A 19,714-nucleotide genomic window follows, 5' to 3' on the forward strand; every position below is an offset into this window, starting at 1 on the left:
ACTCCACTTAATAAAATTCCTTAAATATTTATTTATTGCAGTGGTTCTCAATACAAGTCATGTTATTTAAATAACTTAAGTTGATTTAAACTTTTAGTTTTTTTTTTTTTTTCCATGTCCTGGATGGCTGAGAACCTATAAATATGTAGGAATTGAATATTTGGGAAGTATCATAACTTAAAGGTTAGCACCAGAGTTTTCTAGAAAAATATTCAGATTTTATTTTGTGGTTTTAACGGCCATACAGAGCCAAGAGCTTTTTATATTGATATTGTTTAAATACAAGGGTTTCTTTCATGATTTCTTTGGGGGGGACAATTCTAGACTTTGCCAAGATTGGGGGGGTCCGTACCCGACCCTCCACCCCCCACCCCGGGATTTTTCGCCTTTGAGGACTAGGAATATTGGAAATGTGAGTCTGAAAAAAAAAAAAACAGAATGAAGAATGTGAAACCTTGAGTAGAGCAAAGATGCTGGAAAGTGAAATCTTCCATCCTTTAGAAACAAACCTATACATTTAATTAAAGTTGTTATTGCTAAATTCCAGCAAATTTATCTCAAGTGTTACTAAGTAGCTCTGAATTCAGTTCACCGAAGCTAAAATTAATGAAATAATGTTTGTAATTCACCACCTAAACATAATGAACTGAGTTCACAATTCCATAATGAACTAGTTCTCATTCATTCATCATGTTTTGTCTGAAATAAAGTTTCAAGTATATACAGTACATATACAAGTCCTTATGTCAGTCACAAATGAAGAGATTAATAATTTCACTACATAGTTTTGGTAACCTACTTTAAACCTGCTTTATTCTCTTCTGTTGTCTTTGCTCACAGGAACCGTAGTTTCTTAATGGCTGAACACAGTATTGCTGAATAACTGCCAGGAACTAAAATTTGATGCTGTGTTAGAAAAGGGGGCAGGAGGACTCGCTCACTGCACATATTTTGATATTTCTACAGCCATAAAATCACAGATGGCTTTTGATTATAAGGGGCTTAAAACATTACAATTTTCCTTTTTGATAATAAAATTATGTTTCTGTTTAAACGCTTCGGCTGACAAAAATCTTCAGTCATGGAAATAAATAAAAGACGTGCTGTTTTTGGCTACACTTGAATAATGGTGTGAGGGAAAAAAAAGTAACTTCGCTCATTTATTCTGCATCTCTTCCATCTGTCTACTTTGATGACAGATGCAGTCTTGATCACATAAATCAATCACAATTAGTTTTAGCGTGTTAATCTTGCTGCTTGAGGCATAATCTTTGAGTTATTATTATTATTACATTTAAACCAAAGTAAAGTGAAGTTAAAATGAAGCAAGCATTAAGGTTTACTTTCACAAAAACTGCAGATATTTGGTGAGAGATATTTGGTGCTAGCTGCAGACACTCAGGAGTCAACCAGGTTGTCAAGATTTTCCCCTGAAATCATAAATGTTTTATTCATCCATGAATAGTGCACCATTAAATGACAGTATAATGAGATATGCTCCTCTAAGGTTTGTCATGTAAAAACAAAGTGTATATATTTATATATATAAATTAGTCAAAATTAGTTGCGCAAAAAGTCACACGCATTTTAAATATTAATATTTAACTCTCAAATACAGACAGTAACAGCTATAGTTTGAATTTTTGTATGGAAAAAGATTACTGAAGAAAAGGTTAGATGTGTTGTGCAGCTCCACTGTGCTAATTGCGCACGTTCACATTGTTCAAATGTACATTAACTCAAAGTGCTCTCACCAGATTAAGAGAAAGCTTTGAAAAGACTAAGGGCACGGGTGATTTGAGGTCTAAGAGATCTGCCTAAAAGCAAATTAGCACCCATTTGTAGCTTTAGATATTAGAAAACAAACCTACTGTGCAACCCGATTCTAAAAATTGAAGAAGAAAAGTGCTAGGCTGGTGTTTCTGCTGCAGTCTGCGAGAGGCTTTAGTATAACCAACATGCTGAAACTAACATCTAGAAGAATATACTGTATTTTCTTTTTAATTTGAATACATTTGCTGTGATCGATCAAAGCCGAGGATGAGAACATAAAAATAAAGCCAGGTTTCTTTTCTGTGGATTATGCTGAGCATGTAAAGCATCTGCATAAAATCAACAAATGAAGTTGCTTAAATTATGAGAGCAGACATAGTTTAAAAAAGCCACAAAGCAAACTAAGTCTATGATTTTTATTTTTATGCAGCATGAGTGTGTTGACAGAACTAAGCCATTGAGATCCATTCTAGCATGAACAGAAGCTGATATTGCTCTGCATGCTAACTACCATGTGGCTTAGCAGAACAATATTTGTTTCCAGTCTGTCTTACAAAGAAGAATGATCCATCATGATTCCCAGATGTTAGAAGCTTGTTTGCGTTTGTTAAAATTCTCTGATTTGTTGCCCTAAAGACTCTATCACACTTGTATAAAACAGTTTACAGACACATCTTGTCGTTAGTTGGCTAGATAAGGTATTTTGTAGCATACTCAGCCACTGCCCAGCAAAGCTCAGTTTAACAGTAATAATAAAGAGAGTAGATGTAATACTAGACATGTACCAAGAGAGATTTGTTACGTTTAAGATTTATTGACTGATTTCCAGATGGACCTGCTGATTTTTCTCTTTTGAAGAACAGGACAGAGGTGTGAGCTGTTTGAGAGAGCTGGTGCTGAATAAAGTGGTTCTGCTAATTAAAAATGTGTATATATTTGGGTCCCCTTATATAAATGTATCAGTGTCAGGAGAAAGATACAGAAAAATACAGATAGTTGGACAAACGAATGAACGGACAGATAGCTAGCTAGATAAGAAAGCTAGCTAGCTTGATAGCTGGCTAGCATGATAGATAGATAGATAGACAGACAGACATATGGCCCTAATGGTCATCACGTTAAGTGACAGAGTAAAAAAAACATATAATCTCAATAACTGTTTGTATTGTGATGTTTTTACAGCCAAACTTGGCACCGCTTCAGCTAAAAATCAATTGTATCAGCCAGACCTTGAAAATATTAGACGGCTGAAAACCAAAGCTCCAGGTTGAAAATGGTTAAATTTATAGCAGCTATCTTCAAAACAAAAAAAACAATCTTTGCCAGCACACTGTGGACCAGCAGCTTTGTACTTTTCTCTCAATTGTTTACCTTGAGTTTTTATTTCATTTCAGAGGTAACCCATAGCAACAGCATCAATAATTTGGGACTCAGTAGATTTCCGCTTCCTTCATCCTTCAAAGACCTGGAGGCTTTCCTTCCAGAAGAATAGTACAATATTGCTTGACACTCAGCTGCTGGTGAAACACAAACACGCTGTGCTCAACATCACAGAGTTTTAATTTTTTGCTCTTTATTGCTGTGCTTCATTGGGACATTCATGTTTGCGTGCGTGGCATTGCATCCACCTTGAAAACGTCGATAGGACATAAATCTGTGCATGTTCATAATTCTGCAGCCATCTAATTAGAAATGATCCATAATAGCCTATTAGAGCAAGAGCATTCAACTCTAATTGTGTTAGTCATAAGCTATCAAAGCTGTTCTTGAAAGGAGATGTTGGCTCCCACTCATTTCTCTTTCATCAACCATAACCTTTTGATACACAACACAGTCAATGTCAAACTGCATCACAGCAAGCAGGAGTTAGCATTAAAATGAGGCAACGTTGAAACAATGTTTATTACTGCTTATTAAAAGAGACAAGTGGTGAGTTAGCAAAACATTTTTTAGGAGGACATAACAAAGCAACTTTTTTATGGTATGCTTTACCTAAAAAGCAAAGTGAAAACCCTTTAACTTTGTTTTCTTTTATCCTCAATATCTCCTGCATTCCAGCAGATCATAGCCAGACAGCATTTTCCATATTTCTTCAGGCCAGTTAAAGTAAAATTGTAAAATCGTGGCCATAAAATGATCTTTAAAAAAGTTTTGAAGTTTGAATTGCATTTTATGGTTTGCCTATTTGCAACTAAGGCAAAGTAGATTTTCTTTTGAATTCTAGTGTTACATCTTAATTCCTGCTTCACATCCTTTTAAGAAGGAGTTTGGAAAAAACAATATAAAAAACACAAACTCTTGCAAACAGCACCAGCTTTTGCAGAAAAATGGAGTTTCTGTGAAATATAAAAAAAATTTAAAGAGTCTTTGAGTTGAGAAATCCAGCCCTTTGCGTTTGTTTTGTCCAAGGAGAAGTTGCGTCTCTTTGATGAGAGAATAATATTATAACATAATGCAAAGGTCAAGGAAGACGATTTTACATACTTCCCCTTTAAAAGCCTGCAAGTCCACTGCCTCCAAGTTTTAGTAGTTGCAATGTTTCCTTGTGAACTCCTCAATCTTTAGCTTAGTTTTCAGTTTTTTTTTACAGATGGGATTTTCACTGAGCCATTTCAAGTCTTAAATATTACTTCCAGTCAAAAGAAATAGGTTAAATAAAAATAAATTTCAAGAGTTAATCTACTAGGGCTTTTGGTAATTTTTGGCTCAATTGTACAGTGACATTTAAGCTCACAGAAAATAACCAGCGATAAAGAACTGGACACACAGTGGCACTTCACAAAAAGACTATTATTCTACTAACAGGGTTGAAATAAATCCACACGGAAGCTTGTTTTTATGTCCTCCCATGTTAAAGACATATCTGTAATTATAGCAATGAGGTGATCCTAAAGCAGAACCCAAACAATGATTTTACTAGTTTGTGTCCAGAGTCTCAGTTCATGCTGTTTATTTTTCTTAATGGAGACTAAATTTATTTCATAATGCTGCCATTTCCAATTTATGTGATTGAAATGTTTACATCAGCAGTTTGCCAACTGTCTACACCGTGAATGGTTTCTTACTGGGTCCTATAACTATAATAAATCTTTCCACCAGCTTGTTAATAAAAGCTTTTGCTTTCGCACTCATTCAGACATTAAGCAAAAGACAACAAAGATGCTGACTGTGTGACAGCAGCAAATAAGGAAAGAAACTCGCCCATACAAAGGATGTTGCTTTCAGTGGCTCTCAGCTAGTAAGCTGTTAGCCGAAGTCATAAACTGCATGATATTGCTATTCCCCCGAAGAAACATTGGATGATGATGAAAATTTTTTGCTATCTTGGACTTATTGTTCTGCCGCTGCCCTCGCTTTCCAGTGATTATTGGTAAACAAAGCATTTTTGTTGCTCCTATTTTCATTTCTGCACATGTGTCGGGTTGTGGTTTATAGGGACCCCGGTGCAGAGAACGACTGTGGTAAAACCGAGTTCATTAATAATGAAATAAGGAAACTTTCAGGGGAAAATCACAGGGGGCAGCAGGTCATGGAACACAGAAAGAATCATGGAAGAATCCGGCATGAAACGAACAAAAACCAGTAGCTAAAAAACACTTGAGTCAAGGGTGAAAAATGATTAACCAAGTGAACTAATTGGAGAAAATGTGGCACAACTGTGGCAGAAGGGAAGCAGAAAAACTGGAGGAGGGAAACTAATTACCACAAGGGGAGCTGATCTAAGACTCAAAATTAACTACAAACCAAACAGAAAGAGACTAACACAGATCTAAGAGAAATAAATCCAAACGCACCAAGAACAGAAATAAATAAATAAATGAAAAAAACTATAAACAGAGTGAACTAATATAGCAAAGCCCTGCTGATAATAACGAACACAGAGAAATAATCTGACTACGGCAAGAGTTGGAACAGAAAAGAAATCACAAAAACACAACCGACCGATGATCGTGACAGCATGTGCCTTCATTCTGACAATCACTGACAAACAGGCCGAAACGAAACTTGCATATAAAGATACAGGTAGCTTTTGATTCTGCCCATAAAAGTTTGCAGTAAAGAAAACCTTATCCTTTCTGTGAGGACTCGTTAACAGAGACGAATCATTTCTTTCTAGTTCATTTTGTGTTCTTCAAGTCTGTGTTTGATTCTTCTTTACCTGCAGAAATAATTTTGCAGAAAACAACATTGCCAGCAGTAAAACCAATAAGAAGTCTCTATAATCATCATATTACTGTATATGACCTTAAGTGTTTGTATCTATGATGGATCTCTCTTGTTATGTTAACATAAAACGCCCTCTGGCTGCTCTCGACACATTTTCACTCTCTCTGCTTTTTTCTCTCTCTAATACAGACCCTGGGTCAGTTTCTTGTTATGTCGGCTTCCTTCCTATTACAGCTCTATTAGGTTGTTCCTTTATTGACCATTCAGCTTGTTGTCCAGAAGTGTCTTACTGTAACATGATAACAGCTCTCCATCTCCCCTATCCTTCCTCTCTTCCTTTGTCTCTTTAGCACTCTGTCAGCTTATTGCCAATCCTTAACGCCTCTGTTAAACAGTAAAAAAATAAAATAAAATAAATCCATTCTGGGTTGTTTTTCAAAGCAAATTGCTTCTTTTGTGTAACTATGAGGCTTAAGCTAACAGGACTTGGGGTGGCAATACAATGGCAGATAAATTCCTCCTGCATTGTGATGGTATAATGTGTTGGTTTCCGTCTGGTGAAGGTCTCTGTCTGTAGTCACTCCCTTTCTGTTTTCTATTACCGGATCAACATGTCCTGTTTCTGTCAGCTCAGCAACATTAGGAGCGGTCAGTCAATCGGTCACCTAGCAAGTGAGGGGGGTTCACAGGAGCTCGGCTCAGTGTGTCTTGTGCATAAAAACAATAACTGAAAACCACGTGACTGGCCGTCGACTGTTTGACTTCGGTCCGACCATTCTGGGTCCTTTCATCCGCAGAGCTGATATCGGCTCTCACTGACATGCAGTCGTGATGAAATCTCAGAATTTTACTGCCTGCTGAACTCGACGCTCGGCCCGGGTCAAACTATGTCGACAGAGGTCCGTTTGATCTGTTGTGTGATTAGTCAGAAGTGTGTTTCTGTGTTTTTATTGCTGAAATTAACTCACTTCAACTTGTTCGCCTCCACCATCCGATTTTGTATTTTGCAGGAGGCGTGAATACTTTTGAGGAACTTTTGGACTGAATTTTTTCAAGATTATATTTTGGTTTTGTGAATTTAAACTATTCTTCAGCCCGAGTTTTCTGTTAACTTTAATTGTTTTAGTTTTGAACTCGTTGACATCTGTCTTTATTTGGCAAAACGGGAATCACGTTGTGCATTCTGACAATTTTTTTTTGGGGGGGGGAAGAAATGCTACTCCTCTGGATTACTTAACTGAGTTTTATAAGTGAGGTCTTCTGCTGCATCTGTGTAGTTATGGTCTATTGAAACACAGTTTTAATCCCAGTCACAGCTGTCTCTCCTCTTTTCTTCCCTCCAGTTGCTTGAAACAACACAGCTATTCCTGTGAATCGAGTTTGTAGTGAAGTCACTGTGACAAAATAATCTGTGGTATTGTTATTGCCAAAAATCCTGGCTTTCATTTTCATGATTGTACCTCACTAAGTTGCTTTGGTCAACAAGGCAGCAGTGGAAGGAGCACAACCTCTTTGGACAGCCAGTTTTGACGCAAGTTCAGGCAAAATAAGCTCCAGGTCTAATTTCTTGAGGGTTTCAGAGGTGCATTGCTCCGAAACCTTTGATTTAAAGGACCACTAGCAATCTTCTGTGTAATCAGTGAAAAGTTATGTCATTTTTCAAAAATCAGGTGTATTGGAAATGTGAAGCATCCAAACACATGCAGGACAGTGAATGCTTCCACAATTAGGACACTGAAAACGGCTACAGGATGAAGACTTTACTCTAAATTCAACAGGGTTTTTAAGAGTATTTAGTTAAATTTGTAATCAAGACATGATTTGTTGGTCTGTAAACAACTGTGTACATGAGGTTAGATTTACACTGATGTGTTCTTTGCAACTGAGCCTCCTTCCTGAAGGAGGAGAATTTGACTTATTTTGTTACTGTCCACATTTCCTTTTTTTATTACTACCAAAAACTGTTTTAAGTTTAGTAGCATCATTGTGTGTCAACCTGCAAAAATAAAAACCTACAAAAAAAAACACCCTAGAAACAAATACAGACATTAAAACTTGATTCATGAGCATGCAGTAACACATGTGAACAGTCTCAGGGATTTCTGTCACTGTTAAGTTTAAGACTTAAGGTCTTTTAAATATTCTGCTCTGAGTGGAAGTGTTATCTCATGTCCAATCTGAGCTCACTTAACCCTTTGGCATATTTGGTAAACCGTTGCTCTTGCAGGACTTCACACATAGAGTATCATCTGACTGGCAAATGACTGATTTCTCACATTATCAACAGCATTTTGGGACCCAAAGGCCTCGAAGATTGACAGTTTAGCTCTTTTTGTCCTTAAACAAAGCTGTCCCATTAGGATAGATTTTAAATTTCATGTATTCCACTAAATGATTTGTACTTTGCCTCCTCTCTTCTTATGCTAGGTTGCGGATGCTGCGCTGCAGAATCTGAAGATAAAGAGCGGCGGTCTCTGAAGACCCCTTAAAGGTCCATCTATGTGTGTTTGTGTGAACGGTAACTTTCAAAAGCGCGGCTGTTTTAGTCTGGGCCAAGACGAAATGGAGATGAACCGTATCTTCTTCATGCACTCACCCCATATTTAAACTAGATATGGGTCAGAGTGACTCTTTTTAGATTCTGTTCTCATTATAATTTTGGGTCACTCAGCCTTTTTGCACTTGGAGCTCCAGAAATAAATCAGAAAAGTCCCCGATCTGCCACAGAGAGCTGGTCATTTGTTAATATCTGTAAGGGAGGAGGACGGTTTTATGCTTTATGTGCGACGGCACAGAAAGGTATAACAGCTGCACATGGGACCACTCTGCTGCGCAAACACTAAAGCCTGCACCGTGTACGTGCGTCTCTCTGTACCTCTCTTTAAATGCGTCAGACTTGGCCGTGCGCGCTGCTGTGCCAGGCCGGTCCCAGAGAGGGAAGCGGAAAAGAGAGACGGGAGGGAAGGGGTCAGAATCTGCAGGAGTGGTGTCCAGGAATAGAAGCGGTCAGATGGGGCAGCATTGATCAGCAGGAAGGGTCATCGGATCAGCTGATGGAGACTGCAGGTGGCTCTGCACACATCCACAAGCCCTGGATGAAACACTGTGCTGCTGCTACAGAGGGAGATGATCGTGTTACGCCTGATGGAGACATGCAGCTCTGAGCCTCACTCGATAAAACGGTGTTAGTCGTATTTGATCACAGATTAGCACAAAGTGAAACATGAGTTATGCAAACTAAATAACAAGCATCAATCTATAGCTTATGTTGTAAATTTTACCTTTCTGTACAGTCTCTCAGTTTCCTTTTTATTATTATTATTATTATTATTATTATTATTGCTATCTTTACATTTCTGTCTGCTTCTATTTGTCACTTTGCAGCTGATACACCTGAGTTTCCCTGGAACATTAAAGGATATTTCTATTCTATCCTATGTAATAGACATTTCAGTCATGTTAGTTCTTGTATGAACTTGCTTTTCAGGCAATTTTATTATCCGTTTTAATAGATGTTTCCTGTGATTATATGTTCGTGCCATGAAGGTTCCCCTTTGTTATTTTGCCACAGTATTTTGTTGGAACACACAAATCGCTAGAAAACAAAGGCAATCTTAATTGTCTTGCCTTTATTTTGCTCTGTGGACTTATTTATCTTCATTTAAGTCCCAAGCTACTGACTGTGACTCTGTTAAAGACATGAACATTCGTCAGTTGCCCCCTCGCTCCCCGCCTGGATGAGCTTGAGCTTTGTTTCAAAGAAGAACAAAAAGTGAGTCCTACCCTAAAACACTTGTTGCTGCACTTGGAGCTTTAATTAGAAAGATCTGTGCGCAGTATTTACTCAGGGACTACGAATGCATGTCATACTTTTCAAAATTTTATTTCTAGAAACCATTAAAAAAAATATCTATCCTTTTCTTCGACTTTCACAATTATGCACTCCTTTGTGTTGATTTGTTACACAGAGTCCTTGTGAAATGTCATAAAACTTGCTGCTTTGACAAAATGTGGAGGGATTAAGAGTGAGGAACATTTTTGAAAGGTGACGTATGCTGAGAATATTTCTTCATAATCATAATCCTGAACTGTCACATTATGTCACGCTGAAGGGATAAGGATTATTTTTATCTGCTTGGAAAAACACTTATTGATAGAGAGAAAACCATCTACAATACTAACCAGCAGACTGGACTTAAGTGATAAATCTGTTTAATTTGCTAACAAAAATTATTTCAGTTTATCCTTTAATGATCTCTCAGTTTCCTATGACCATTAATCCAGAACACTTTACCCTTCTTTGAAAGATGGAAACATAAACTGCATTTGGACTTAAACCACCTTTTCCACAAAGTAACAACCCATTTGAGGGGCCCTTCATCAATCCCCTTCAAATCCAACAGAGATACCAGATGCTAAATAAATCTAGCAAGATGATCATTTATCTCTTAAGACGTGTGGGACAGAAAGAGGCTTCTTAAGATTCTGGGGACGTTTTTATGAGGTTTACGCTGCTCAAAAGTTGTTGATTTGCTTGGGTATGTCCACGGTTTAATTTCAGCCTCTCTCTTCCAGTCCTCCTGAGTTTAATCTCCACCAAAGTTTGTAAAAGGATCGTGTAACTTAATCAACAGGGGAGAGAGCTGCCGTGGAGGCCCGAGAGCAGCAATCTTGGCAACAAGGCAGAGTATCAAAGTAATAAATTGTTTGTCTCTGATTAATTCGCAGAGGTTGTGTCCTCAGGCTCATTTTGCTGCGTTTTGTGTAAATCAACGGAGCAATCAAAAGAGACATTTTTAGTCTGAGAATGACTTAAATTAGCCTAATCTATCCTGCTCCTTTGACTATGAAGACAATTACAAAGAGTTGGGGCTGAAGTAATCTTTTTTTTAATAACAAGGAGCTGTCTTGCAATCAGAAAGCTGTGTGTGTGTGTGTGTGTGTGTGTAATTGTGTGTGTGTGTGTGTGTGTGTGTGTGTGTGTGTGTGTGTGACGTTGAGGTGGAGATGCCTACTGTATGCATATTAGAATCAGCTTTACTCACCAAGTTGCACATAAACAAGGAATTTACCTTCAGTTCCACTTTGCTTTGAGGAAGCAAAATATGAAAAATGAAAGCTTTTTCTTATTGTAAATATGCATGTGTGCGCGCGTGTGCAAGTGTGTGTGTGCGTGTGTGTGTGTGTACAGACCTTTTACAAAAGAGGTATTGATCATGCATGATATTGATCTGGCCACTCTGGATGTTTAAGTATCCATCAGATAAACAGCCTGGGAAACGGAACTGTGTTTGCAGTGGCTCATTTTCACCAGGAGTGCTCTGTTCAGAGGGAAGTCTAAACAATTTGTGTTCAGGGTGTGTGGTGTCTGCAGAGACATTATCTAAGCTAAGACAAAAACTTTACTGTCCAGAGAGATTCAAATTTAGTTTACATGCCGTATTTTTCGGATTATAAGCCGCTACTTTTTTCCTACGTTTTGAACCATGGGGCTTGTAGCCCAGTTTGGCTTTTCTGTGGATTTTTCTTCCACCACCAGGGGGCTCTTAAGCAGGAAGTGAATCATTGGAAGTCAAAATTGGAAATCAAAGAAGAAAGTGCTAATTTTTATTTAGAACAAGCACATGCTAGCAGCAGGCACGGCAGAGAAATGTTTTCAAACTCATATGATGCAGCTTTTAAGTTGAAGACTATCAATCTGACAGGAGGGAAAAAGAGCCGCTGCACGTAAACTCGGCGTGAACGAAACCACGGTTCAGCGTTGGCTACACCCTCTGCTGCCCTCTGCTGGATCCTTATGGAAAACCAAGAGCGACCAGCGGCTTATAGCCCGGTGCGACTCATGTACGTTTCCAGTTGGTTTTTTTTTGTTTTTTCAAAAAATTCGTAGGTGCGGCTTATAGTATGGTGTTCTCAATAGTCCGGAAAATACGGTAATGTATCAGATATCCCACATAAACATTCATCACAGTAATTTATGCCTTGTTTCGTGGATGATCCAATCCAAACAGTGATGGATGAACACAGATTGAATAATGGCTTCTGCAGACCCTTCTGCAGCAGGTACAGATATGAAATTTCATAGTTTTCAGCTGCCATTGCTGTTAGGATCTCAACATTGTTCACAACTCATGAAAGCTAAGAATTAGCCAGGCTTGATGCTGTTGGTTTACCTCTGCAGGACTCAACTGGGTTCGGCCTCGCTGCTCTGTCAGGAGCTGACACTCTGAGAGACAGTCTGACAGCTTTTTACTCTGAAGCAGTTCTCTGTTTGCGCTGCAGTTTTCCCACCTGCAATCACTCCATCTTCTCCACCATCTTGCCTCGTACCCTCTGTGGTTTGGAGGCTCAGAGCTGTTGAAACGTAGCTGGTTAGCTTTTCCTTTCTGCTATGTAGAGCCTGAGGTCCCTGACGGAGGCCAGTGATCCCGGTGCTCCCTGACAGTTCCAACACTTTTTTTTTTTTGTCTTTCTGTCTTCTTGTTTAGTTATTGAAAGTTTTCCCTCAGCTTTGAAATCCACCTTCTTCCACGAAATTAACTGTTTTGTTGCAAAACGAACATCAAGTGTTGGATCCATTCCAGATTTCTGTAAAATATAAAATGGACCAAAAAATTTCAGCAAATATTTACATTAAAACATGAACAGACTAGTATTCTGGCATTGCTGCAAGTTGGCCAGGAACACACGCGCTGAGGTGGCAGATGGATAAGAAATAACAACTAAGGGTGCTGCTGCAGGTTGACCATCAGATCCAGTAACAAGAAGCCATGAAGGCAGGAAACAAACTTGCCACAGCGCAGAGGAAAACACACAGGAACAATGTGAAAATCAAGACGAGAAGAAAGGAAATGTGGAGGTACATGTACAGAGGAAAGGAAAAGAGAAACATGGTGGACTGCAGTGTGTTGTTTACTCTTGTTTTTGCCAAAAAAGAAATATGTATATAGATTTTTTTTACATGTTAAGCAGAAGAAGTATTGGCATCCCCAATGGAAGTACATTTGCCATTTGGACACAACTTTTTTTTTTTTTACCTTCCCCAACTGTGTTGCAAGAAATGAACCATTTCCCAGACTCGTTTACAGTGGCTTCTATGTCATCTTATGTTTAAACTTTAAACCCCAATGAAACACACAGAAGTCACTGATGACTCATATAAAGTTCTTAAACACTTTATGTTGGTGTTTTAAGGGTGCAGTCATTCAGCTGTTTGATAACTCTACCAAGTTTGTGCCTGAACTGCTGTCGTTCTTCACCGTCAGGAAATCCACGAAATGCAGTTAAAAGCCTCCAGCTGATCCAAAATACTGCAGCGAGAGTTCTGATGAAAACTAAAAAGAGAGATCACATTTCTTCTGTTTTAACTTCCCTTCTTTAGCTTCTTGTTATGTAAAATGATTCTCGTCACATATAAACCTCTTCGTAAGGAAGCTCCATCAGACACCAGAGATCTGACTGTTCCATATGTTCCTAACAGAGCATTTTGCTCTCAGACTGCAGGTTTGCTCCTGGTTCCCAGCTTTTTAAAAAGCAGAGTGGGATTTAGATCATTCAGTTCTTGTGAAATCAAGCGACAGGCAGAGACGTACCATCTGCTTTTAGGACAATGTTTAAAACCTTACTTTTTCATAAAGCTTATAGTTAGACCGGCTTAGGTTATCGTGAGATATTTCTGTACTTATGCTGCCAGAGGCCTAGGCTACCGGAGGACAAACTCTCCACTCTCCCTCAGTCTGCCACATTCGCCTACTGCTCTTCAATTTTGCATTATTTGCTCTCATTTCACCTTCTAACTTTATGTTCTTTCTGTTTTTTTCCCCTCTTCACAGAAGCGAAGTCTGGTCTGCCGCTCTGATTAGCCGTGACACTTTCCTGGACGGGGAGACGTCGGCTTGATGCAATCTGCTGGGTTTCCTTAGATTGGAAACTTTTTGATCATTTTGAACGAAGAAAAGAAACTGGTGCACTGTTTAATAACTATAATTGATTGGACTGTATGTATGATTGGAAGGGGTTTGAAGAAGATTGAGACTATTGTACTCATTAATATCAGATCAGATCTGATGAATCAATAAAAAAACATTCTTGTTTGATTTATTGATTGCAAACTGCTGCTTGTTTTTACATTTTGCCCAGTCTGTAAAGGGGTTCGAATACTTTTAGGTGCAGCTCCATCTCTATATTTTCTCGGACGTTTTTTTTTTTATTTTAAACGGAAGGAAAATGGCACCTTAACGTCATGTTTTATGTCAGCGAAAAACAGGCATGCAGACATGAAAACAATGACAACAAACTGAGCCTGAAGTCTCCTCTGCTGAATGTGCAAGCACAAAACATGAGTCCTTTATTTGTTCTTTGGGGTTTGATGTATTTTGTAAAAAAAAAAAAAAAAAAAAAAAAAAAACATTTTGTGGACTAAGCAAGTCGACACGCTGTCACAGCTATTCGGTCGTACAGAATCACAGGGAATTAGCACATATTCGTGCTTTTCTCTTTTTGGTGATCCAAAGCAATCTCCAATTCTCTCAGGTGAATGACGTACAAGAGAGAGAAATGATAAAGTGCCTTCAGTTCCCATCATCCCCGGGGTTCCATCCGGCTCATTTCTCACCACTCGGTTTAGCCATCAAACAGCGTTTCATGTGGTCCCCAGCTCCTCGTGATCTCAGCGTCTGCAGCCATCAAATATTAGCCGACTGTGTTTCTTACGGCAGCGGCTACGCCGCACCTAAGCCTCGAGGTGGATCTCATCTGGATGGAGATTAAAGAAAGAAGCTGAGCGGGGAGGCCACACCTCCTGCTTCTGGTGACTTGCTAATTGACAGCGTGCACTTTGATGTGTTTGGGCCATCGTGTTCCTGCGCAAAACTGCCTTTGTGTGTGTTTGTGTGCATGTAGGCCACAGTTGTTGACCAGCTGATGCATGCATGCATGCAGGAATCATAACTCCGGTGACCGTTTCATCTACATCTGGCCAGCTGTGTCCTCTCCCTGGCTGTCCCCTGACGGTGTCCCCCTCCTAGGCATCTGCAGAGCTGCTGCACAGTTCGCTCTGTGTGCACATGCAAGACAAATATTAGAGCTGAAAGGCCTCTGAATGTCGTCATATAATGAAGAGGATGGGATATTTTTTCAAATTGGATTTTCTTTCTCCTCTAAGAACATAATTAGTGAATTATGTCTGTCATGATTAAACCAGGTGTGATGCATTGATTTGTTTGTTTTTCATTTTTCTTTCAATTGAAATTATACATATTTCACATGAAAAAAATGTTGGCAATTTCAAAGAATAAGCCATAAAATTGTCAAAGGAAAAGAACATTGGCTCCAATGTGCCGAGGCTCTTGTTGAGTTTCTCCTGCTTCCTTTAACTTCATTGAGTTGTGCCTTCAAAAGCCACAAGATTAAAGGGTTAACTGTAACTCTGTTGTGAAAGGATACCTCACAATTTATTTGGACAAGAAATGATCACATTTCTTGGACACGGAGGCTCACTGGTTCCCATCACAACCCTAACATCCACATAATCCAAAGGAGGCGACAAAAAAGTTCTGTACACCCAACAACATCTAGGCACCAGATATAGATCAGGATTTTTAAGATTTTCCCAGAAGGAGCAGAATTCATGGTACTATTTCTTTATAACCATAATTTTGTTTCCATAGTCCACAGGATGTTTTCTGAAAAATGTCAGAAATCTCAGGAATCTTTTCTTGGAAATGTGACACATATATATTTTTTTATTTCTTTGTTGCTTTTTTTTTTTTAATTGAAGCTCTTGAGTGGATGCTCTCTCTGCAAGGTTTCGTTCTAGTTATTGAATGGTGAACACTGACCTTAGCTCAGACAGCGAGACCTTTACTGGTTTGGGCTCATGTTGTGAACATGGAGTCAGACTGGCCACTTCTGGGAAGGTTCCTGTAATTAAACCAGGTAGTTTGGAGTCATTTTTCAACTCAATAAATATAATTATTTTTACAACCACAGTCTCTTTATTTACTCCTGTTTTCTTTTGTTATTAAAATTTGATGTCCTGAATCGTTCAACTGTGAAATGATTGTGTATTCATGTTCTCACGTTTTCATGAGGGGCTTTTTCCTATGACTCTGAAACAAGTTTCCCTTTTGTGACTCTGTGGGACAATCACATTAACTCTCTAAGCACCTAACCATAAAGTCATCTCGTCGCCATCTCTCAGTTTGCAACAAAACGTTGCCACAGCAGCCTTAAAGTGTTTTTGCTGTGATCACATCACGGCGCCTCAGCTGTTTCCAGAATATTTTTTCTCACTTTACCAGTTTGCATTTTATTTATTTATTTTCATCTTCTGTCTCCAGTTCGGAATAAACCCAGGTCTTCTCCTTCTGTTTTCATTTTTGAAGTCTCCTCTCTGTTGGCTTTGTCGCTCCGAGCTCTGCGGCCGCACGCCTTCTGCTCAGCCTTTAACTCGCCGCTGAATCATTGCTTCAATTCTTTTCTCTCTTACAGTTTCTCTCCATCATCTCCGAGCAATCAGTCCCAAGCTACTCATCCAAGAAAAAAAAAAAGTTACCCACATCTCTCTCTCTCTCTCCCGCTTCTTTATGTAATTCCAACTATTTTTTGAAAAATTATATAATATTTTTCCAGCAAAACAATATCTTTGCCAGTGAGCCTTATAGCAGAGCTGAGTCATGTTGAGTCGAACAGTCATCCTGGCTGGCGAGCTGTAATGTGCTGGGTATTATCATTAGGGCATACGTCAAACACTTTGTCTGCGCTGCTCTCTTGGCTCTCACTGCGGCACCTTGATTTAAGCTTGCAGTCAGCAGTTAACAAAGCTCATTCAGCAGCGGAGACTTTGCACTCCTTTCCCTTATTTGTGCCGTTGTACCCTGTAAATACAACAGATGTCTCCAATCCGAGTTACATTTGCAGCCATACAGTTTGATCACAACACCTTATGTCAGGTTTGGAGGTTCAAACCAGGCTTGATTTTTTTGTGTGTGCTCAGATCCAAAGAATGTTGCCATTCGCAGAACAGAGCGTGTTCGTTTTAAAATATGTGCAGAGACTTGAAAACCTTTTGTGATTTCGGTATGCTCGCCACTAAACCGGAGAAGACAGCCAAACGTACAAAAACCAAAGAGCGTTTTCAGTCATAAATCGCTGCTGCGCGCGGTGCTTCTTTGAGGTCAAGCCTGAATTTTTCTTTTCATTTTGAGCAGCTGAAGTCGGCTGCTTATGGAGTTTAATATGCACAGGGGATCCTTATCCCGCTGCAGAAGATGTTCCAGTCTTTTTTTGCAGATGGTGTGCTGTTTGCCTCTATAATTTGTTGCTCTTAAATTGAGTCTCTCCTTACCTCTGCCAGAGGAATGTTCTCTGTGTCACAGGCTCCAAAACAAATTCAAAGCAAGATGGATCCACCTCCATAACAGTTGGTGATTTTTTCCCCCCTTCTCCTGAATGCAAATTCTGCTGAAAAAGTTTTATTTCAAACTTCAGCTCAGTTTGGCTCTTCTGTCATTACGATGCTTTGCCATTTTATACCTTCCCGCAATGATTTTGCACATGTAAACAAACTATTTCCTACCAATGCACTTAATAATATTTTTAATTATCTGGATAAACCATCAAATGGACAAGTCATGCATTTAATTCAGCTGATTTTCTCTAGACTTTAGGTACAAAACTTGACAACCCCTTTCTTTGAGCAATACTGATCTAGCTTGATACGTAAAAGTCCAGGGGGTATGAATACTTTTGGAAGGCACTGTATGTGTTTTGAACCCTTTTTGCCAATCTAAATGCGAACGCTTCAAAGGAGGAAGCTGAGGGAAGAGCGAACTTCATTTACTGGTACAAAAGACGAAATAAATGTGTTATTGAAGCAGGGAGGCTGGCAATGAAATGAGAATGCACAAAACAAAACAAAATGCCAAATGGGAACAAAAACGAAGCAAAACAGGGACCAAACCACATCTGATGAAAGAACAAGCATCCAACGGGAAAAAAACTTCAGGGACTCCATAAACTCTGAGGGAGTAAATAACTGGAAACAAAGCAGGTGCAGTGGGAGCACAGAAAATAAAACTAACAGCAACAGAGGAAAAAAACAAAACAAAACACAATAATGCATAAATTTAGAACACAAAACAACTATACAAGACCCAAATTAATACTTAGTGTGAAATTGTGCAATATAATTCTGAAACAGAATAAGAAAGGACAAAATATAAAGGGTTGTTGTATCTAAACTGTTTGGGTGAGCAAACCGTACGAATCTGCAAACCAGTAGGTTTCACATTCAGGCATTGTTTAACCAATCTAAAGAAAATAGCCATGTAAAACTATTTACACCTACTGAACTTTACCAAAAAATCATTTTTACTTGTTTTGGGGTATTTGAGGAGGGAAGACCATCACAAAGTGGTGCATACTGCATAGCTGAAGGGAAATGCTAAATGGTTTTATTGTTTTATTTTAAAAAATGTCGTGGCTTGGACTTATATTCAGCTTTCTTTTGTCAATACATTACGCAGCTTTGTTTTTCTGCAACTACAGCTGGTTTATATCTTTTTCCAGCTGTGCACATCTACAAACTAAAGGTTTGATATAGGTCTAGGCTTTGACTGGGCCATCCTGACACACTCATTGTCCTGATGGATGTAAACCTCCAATCTCAAGTCTTTTGAAGCCTTTAAAATGTTTTCTTCCAGGATTGTGATACATTTGGGTCCATTTGTTTCCATATCAGATTTGTACAGCTTCCTTGTCCCTGAAGAATGAGCATCATCACACCATAATACTGCCACTGCCATGTTTGACTGCAGGATTTGTGAGTTAAAAGTGACGAGGAGTCAGTTTTCCTTCGCAAATAGTAATTTTGCTTTTCAGCCAAACATGTAGCTTTTATTCTAATCTGAGCAGATCATCCCTGATGCAAGTTTTGCCTTTTAAGGAATGTGGAAAACTGTAAACAGAACCTCTTGATTTCTTTCAACACTGACGTTTCCCTCTACATGAATGCATGCCATACTTTAGTTGTTTCAAGTTTTATTCACTTCACAATTATGACACTTTACATTTTCTTGTAAAACAAATAAAAAACATGTGACAAACTTTTCTGTTTATTTTTGTTGCTCTTTTGCTTTGCTCTGACATGGATTTTAGACAGGTTGTAGGTATGAGTGCATGTGTGTGTGCATGTGTGTGTGAAAGAGAGAGAGAGAGAGAGAGAGAGAGAGAGAGAGAGAGAGCTAGCTCTGTGTGTAACTTCATGTTCCCTCTCTCCCACTGGGCCACACAAAGGGTCCTTGGCTCCGGACTCACTGAATGGCAGATTTGGGCCAATTAAGCTGAAAAATAGGAGCAGGTAGGTATGCGTGGATTCAAACACATACGCTCCCGGGTCAAGCCTGACAACACCCAGTGGATCCACCCTCCTCCTCCCTGATGTCTACACACATCCACCGAGTTATTTTCATTCTTTCCGTTTCACGTTTTGCTACGGCAGAGCTGGATGTTCTCTATCAGCGCACAAATACGCACCTCATCTTTATATAACTTAGTGTTAGGCACACAAACATATCCACTGCAGCCTCCAACTTTTTTATTTTTTTTTTCCCCCTTCATACAATCTCTTTCTTCTCCCTCTGGGACAGCCGGTTGATCCAGCCCTGCACAGGTTTCCCTCCAGTGCCTGTCTGCCTGGGAATATTCATATCAAACATTGCTTGCATGCTCTCCTGTCCTGCAGATTCTGACTCTGAACAAGATTTCAATGTCA

At 39.1% G+C, this 19,714-nt stretch overlaps 1 protein-coding gene across 3 annotated transcripts in view; it reads left to right on the forward strand.

The window, feature by feature from the left end:
* The window catches only part of LOC103133186 (endonuclease V), a 65,072-nt gene that overhangs the window by 41,073 nt on the left and 4,285 nt on the right, over positions 1-19,714 (forward strand). Inside the window, exon 10 of one of the 3 annotated variants that reach the window (XR_001660931.1) lies at positions 8,368-11,513. The exons of 1 other annotated variant lie outside the window; for it this stretch is intronic. The gene's annotated coding sequence lies outside the window, so the exon portion shown is untranslated. Of the gene's footprint in view, positions 1-8,367; positions 11,514-13,772; positions 14,326-19,714 lie in introns of those variants that run through there. One more of the 3 variants, XM_007544962.2, reaches the window with a different exon arrangement.

The sequence above is a fragment of the Poecilia formosa genome, unplaced genomic scaffold (genome assembly GCF_000485575.1).
Source record: "Poecilia formosa unplaced genomic scaffold, Poecilia_formosa-5.1.2 Scaffold11, whole genome shotgun sequence".
Classification (NCBI taxonomy): domain Eukaryota; kingdom Metazoa; phylum Chordata; class Actinopteri; order Cyprinodontiformes; family Poeciliidae; genus Poecilia; species Poecilia formosa.